The sequence below is a fragment of the Pan troglodytes genome, chromosome 16 (genome assembly GCF_028858775.2).
Source record: "Pan troglodytes isolate AG18354 chromosome 16, NHGRI_mPanTro3-v2.0_pri, whole genome shotgun sequence".
Lineage (NCBI taxonomy): Eukaryota > Metazoa > Chordata > Mammalia > Primates > Hominidae > Pan > Pan troglodytes.
The window spans coordinates 70885252-70890462 of record NC_072414.2 but is presented as its reverse complement, the minus strand read 5'-3'; the positions used below and the strand labels follow the sequence as shown (position 1 = coordinate 70890462).

The window sequence follows — 5211 nt, the reverse complement described above, 5'->3', positions numbered from 1 at the left end:
TCTGAATTATTTACAAAGTATGCCATTACTTTATGCTGGTCTTGGTTAAGTCTATTTTGTTCCCTTTTCTCACATTTTCAATTCTTTTTATATATTTTAAAGATACTTTGTATGCAGTATCTCTCTGTATTACCTAGATTGAAGGCAGGCAAAATTTTGGGGTTTTCAGTTTTAGTCTCTTCCCTTTTTTTTGCTCACTTATGCATTTAAGAGGAAACTGTATTTGGCTGGGTGCAGTGGCTCACACCTGTAATCCCAGCACTTTGGGAAGCTGAGACAGGCAGATTACAAGGTCAGAAGTTGGAGACCAGCCTAGCCATTATGGTGAAACCCCATCTCTACGAAAAATACAAAAATTAGCCAGGAATAGTGGTGGGCGCCTGTAGTCCCAGCTACTCAGAAGGCTGAGGCAGAAGAAGCCCTTCAACCCAGGAGGCGGAGGTTGCAGCGAGCCGAGATCGTGCCACTGCACAGCCTGGGCGACAGAGAGATACTCCGTCTCAAAAAAAAAACAAAAAAACAACAAAAAAAACCAACCCACATATGTATATACCCTAGGAAATACGATATTTTTTTCATATACCGTATTATTGTTCTCCAACTTGTTTTTTCCATTCAACAGCATGTGAAAGCAAGCTTAGAAGCAAAAAGCAAAGGAGAACTGATTGAAACACAGCATGGTGATGTGAAGACTGGGGAAGCTTGTGGGCAAAGGATTACTCAGGTGCCGAGGCAAGAGACTGAAGGCACAAACTGTTTCAGTATAATGAAGAAAATAGCTAGAATAAGAAAAGTTATAATACAAATTCGATACAGAGATTATCATGGACATTATCAGTCATTAGTATAAACATTATTAATCATTGGCTTTTAACATTACTCTTTATTGTACTACTAATATAATCAAGGAATAACCAGCAGGTATAGGGTCAGGTGCTGAAGGGACATTGTGAGAAGTAACCAAGGCGGCAAGAGGTAAGCCTTCTGTCACGCCTGCATAATGGCCAGTTGAGGGCTCCTTGGTCAAGCAGTAACGCCAGTGCCTGGGAAGGCACCCGTTACTTAGCAGACCACGAAAGGGAGTCTCCCTTTCCTTGGAGGAGTCAGGGAACACTCCGCTCCACCAGCTTCCTGTGGGAGGCTGGATATTATCCAGGCCTGCCCGCAGTCATCCGGAGGCCTAAACCCCTCCCCTGTGGTGCTGTGCTTCAATGGTCACGCTCCTTGTCCACTTTCATGTTCCTCCCGTACCCCTAGTTCCTCTTGGAAGTTCTTAGAAGATAGCAGTAGAAGAAATAGTGAAAGTCTTAAAGTCTTTGATCTTTCTGATAAGTGCATAGAAGAAAATGCTGACGTATGCTGCCTTCCCTCTCTGCTTCGGCTACCTAAAAGGGAAGAGCCCCGTCTTGTGATCATATGACTTGCTTGACCTTATCAATCACTTGGAGGACTCACCTTCCTCACCCTGCCCCCTTGTCTTGCATGCAATAAATATCAGCACACCCAGTGGCCCCCCCCAGGCCCAGCTGTTTTCTCTTTATCTCTTTGTCTTGTGTCTTTATTTCTTACAATCTCTCGTCTCTGCACACGGGGAGAACACCCCCTAAGGCCCATGGGGCTGGACCCTACAGAAGCTGTGTTTAGCTTCAGAGTTTGTACCTTAACCTAACTTGGCCTTTACTCCCATGATTCAAAACACTATCAATACAGGAAACCATTTGTTTTAAAGGAGAAAGGAGCATGATTATTTTAATCCAGAAAACTATTAAAATACATTCTCCACTATAAACATTTAAGAGGCAGATGGGACAGACAAAAGTATTTGGTAATTCATAAGACTCAGGAATTTAATGGATATGTGTGTGGCTGGGAAACAAGGTGGTGTTTAACTCAGTGCTGTCACTTCTTAGCTAAATGACCAGACCATAGGCAAGGTTACTAAACCTCTGTAACTAACTTTGTTTGAAATATACACTGCAAAAATGACGGCAGATATTACTACAACAAATGCCCATAAGACATGGCAGTTATAAGGATGCCCAAGAAAGGAGAATCAAGGGCCAGTTACCTCGATTTTGAGGAAATAATTTCAAAACTTAGAAAATATCACAACTGACTAACGGGAGAAACTATAAAAACAGAACTGCCTGGCTTGTGCTCATTGGAAATTAACAATTTTTTTAAAAAGAAATAAAAAACTGGGGTTCGTGACCAGCCTGGCCAACATGGTGAAATCCCGTCTCTACTAAAAATACAAAAATTAACCAGTGTGGTAGCACGCACCTGTAATCCCAGCTACTCAGGAGGCTGAGGCAGGAGAATTGCTTGAACCAGGGAGGGAGAAGTTGCAGCGAGCGGAAATCACACCATTGCACTTCCAGCCTGGGCAACAGAGCAAGACTCCATCTCAAAAAAGAAAAAAAAAAAAGAGTGAACTTTAAAAAACTATGTATTGAGGCCGGGTATGGTGGCTCACGCCTATAATCACAGCACTTTGGGAGGCCGAGGCAGATCACCTGAGATCGGGAGTTCGAGACCAGCCTGACCAACATGGAGAAACCCTGTTTCCACTAAAAATACAAAACTGGACAGGCATGGTGGCACATGCCTGTAACACCAGCTACTCGGGAGGCTGAGGCAGAGTGGCTTAAACCGAAGAGGCAGAGGTTGCAGTGAGCCAAGATTGCGCCACTGCACTCAGGCCTGGGCAAAAAGAGCAAAACTCCTTCTCAAAAAAACAAAACAAAAAAAACCATGTATTGGCCGGGTGCAGTGGCTCACACCTATAATCCCAGCACTTTGGGAGGCCAAGGCGGCAGATCACTTGAGGTCAGGAGTTCAAGACCAGCCTGACCGACATGGTGAAAACCCCATCTCTACTAAAAATGCAAAAAAAATTAGCAGGGCGTGGCAACAGGTGCCTGTAATCGAAGCTAATCAGGAGGCTGAGGCAGGAGAATCACTTGAACCAGGGAGGTAGAGGTTACAGTGACCTGAGATCAAGCCACTACACTCTAGAGCAAGACTCGGTCTCAAAAAAAAGAAAAAAGAAAAAAAAAAAACCTATGTATTACTTAGATATAGACCAGAACCTTTAATTAGAAGCAGTAACAGGAAAAGGAGAGGATGGCAAAGAGCCAGAAGAATACTTGTCAAAATGCACCCTTCATCACAAGCCATGCTTCCTCCTACCCTTCCAGTAACTCTTCCTTCAATCTACTTGAATGATTAGTTCAAGAAATAAATTGAACACTAAAAATTCTAGATTGTACTACAAGGCAGCTAATCCAGGAAAATCTCTAACATGGCTGAGACTCAATCTGCCTGGGTTAAGTTTAATAAACACCAGAGAGTAAAAATATCTGGAAACATGCCGGGCGTGGTGGCTCACGCTTGTAATCCCAGCACTTTGGGAGGCTGAGATAGGTGGATCAGTTGAGGTCAGGAGTTCGAGGCCAGCCTGACGACCACGGAGAAACCCCATCTCTACTAAAAATACAAAAATTAGCTGGGTGCGGTGGCTCATACCTGTAGTCCCAGCTACTCGGGAGGCTGAGGCAGGAGAATCGCTTGAACCCAGGAGGTGGAGGTTGCAGTGAGCCGGAATCACACCACTGCACTCCAACCTGGGCAACACACACACACACACACACACACACACGCCTGGCCAACACAGTGAAACCCCGTCTCTACTAAAAACACAAATATTAGCTGGGCGTGGTGGCATATGCCTGTAATCCCAACTACCTGGAAGGCTGAGGCAGGAGAATTGCTTCAACTTGGGAGGTGGAGGTTGCAGTGAGCCGAGATCGCGCCACTGCACTCCAGCTTGGGCAACAGTGCAAGACTCTGTCTCAAAAAATAAAAAATAAAGAAAAAACCGTATTAAAACCTAATGGTACTAATATTAATATTCATCTAATTTCATGTTTTGGTAAGTAATTATTAATCAGTATGATTTTGATTACATCATTCCAGCTACTTACTACTAATATGTAAGATATTCTGGAGCGACATTAAAATTACTAGTAAATGAAAACATATTCAAAATACTCTGTAGATTTAATATCCAAAGATTACTGCCTCTTTTAGTGTCATCAGGTAAACCTATCAATGTTCTTTTCTAATGCTATATTTAAATGGAGGGAGGAGGCTTAACGAATAACGAACAAAATCTTGACTTTCAGGTTTTGTGAAGGAATGTTTAAATTTCTGAATACAGAACCCTAAGATTGTTATAACCCTCAGGACACAAATATCTATAGCGGCAGTTCTCAACGAGTGGTCCAGAGATCTCTGAAGTACCTGAGATATTTTCATGCTGCCTATGAGGTTAAAGCTATTTTAAATCATTGTCTTTTTCTCGAGTGTACATGAAATTTTCCTGAGGTTACATGATGTGTGACGGTATCATTCTGATGACTAATGAAGACACTTATTTTTAAGTTTTAAAGTTTTAATTTCTAGCACAGTAAATATTGATAATATAAACGAAAAGATCGAGTCCTCAACTTTTTTTTAGGAGACAAGGGTCTCGCTCTGTCACCCAGGCTGGAACACAAGGGTACAATCACAGCTCACTGCAGCCTTGATATCTTGGGGTCAGGTGATTCTCCTGCCTCAGCCTCTCAGGTAGCTGGGACCATGGACACACGCCACCATGCCAGGCTACTCATAAAATTATTTGTAGAAGCCGGGTGCAGTGGCTCATGCCTGTAATCCCAGCACTTTGGGAGGCCGAAGCAGGCAGATCACGAGGTCAGGAGATCGAGACCATTCTAGCTAACGTGGCGAAACCCCATCTCTACTAAAAATACAAACAATTAGCCAGGCATGGTGGCGGGTGCCTGTAGTCCCAGCTACTCGGGAGGCTGAGTCTGGAGAATGGCGTGAACCCAGGACGCGGAGCTTGCAGTGAGCCAAGATCACACCACTGCACTCCAGCCCGGGTGACAGAGAGAGACTCTGCCTCAAAAAAAAAAAAAAAAAATTATTTGTAGAGACAAGGTCTCCTCCCTATGTTACCCACGCTACTTTCAAACTCCTGGGCTCAAGTAATCCTCCCACCTCAGCCCCAAAGTGCTGAGATTACAGATTACAGGTGTGAGCCACCACGCTCAGCAAGCAAATCTTTAAATACCTAACCAGTAACACTAATGTTCAAGGGACCATGAGTACACATTAAAAAAAAAAAATCACATCTAGGGCTCA

The 5211-nt window shown here is 43.5% G+C and overlaps 1 long non-coding RNA gene across 1 annotated transcript; it reads right to left on the bottom strand.

Annotated features, from left to right (window-relative positions):
• Window positions 1-741: 741 nt before the first annotated feature.
• LOC134808464 (uncharacterized) lies at window positions 742-3970 on the bottom strand. Its single transcript, XR_010151439.1, has 2 exons — window positions 3748-3970; window positions 742-2406 (listed from the first exon to the last, which is right to left on the bottom strand). It is a non-coding gene; the product is annotated as an uncharacterized LOC134808464 (long non-coding RNA).
• Between the last annotated feature and the right edge of the window lie 1241 nt (window positions 3971-5211).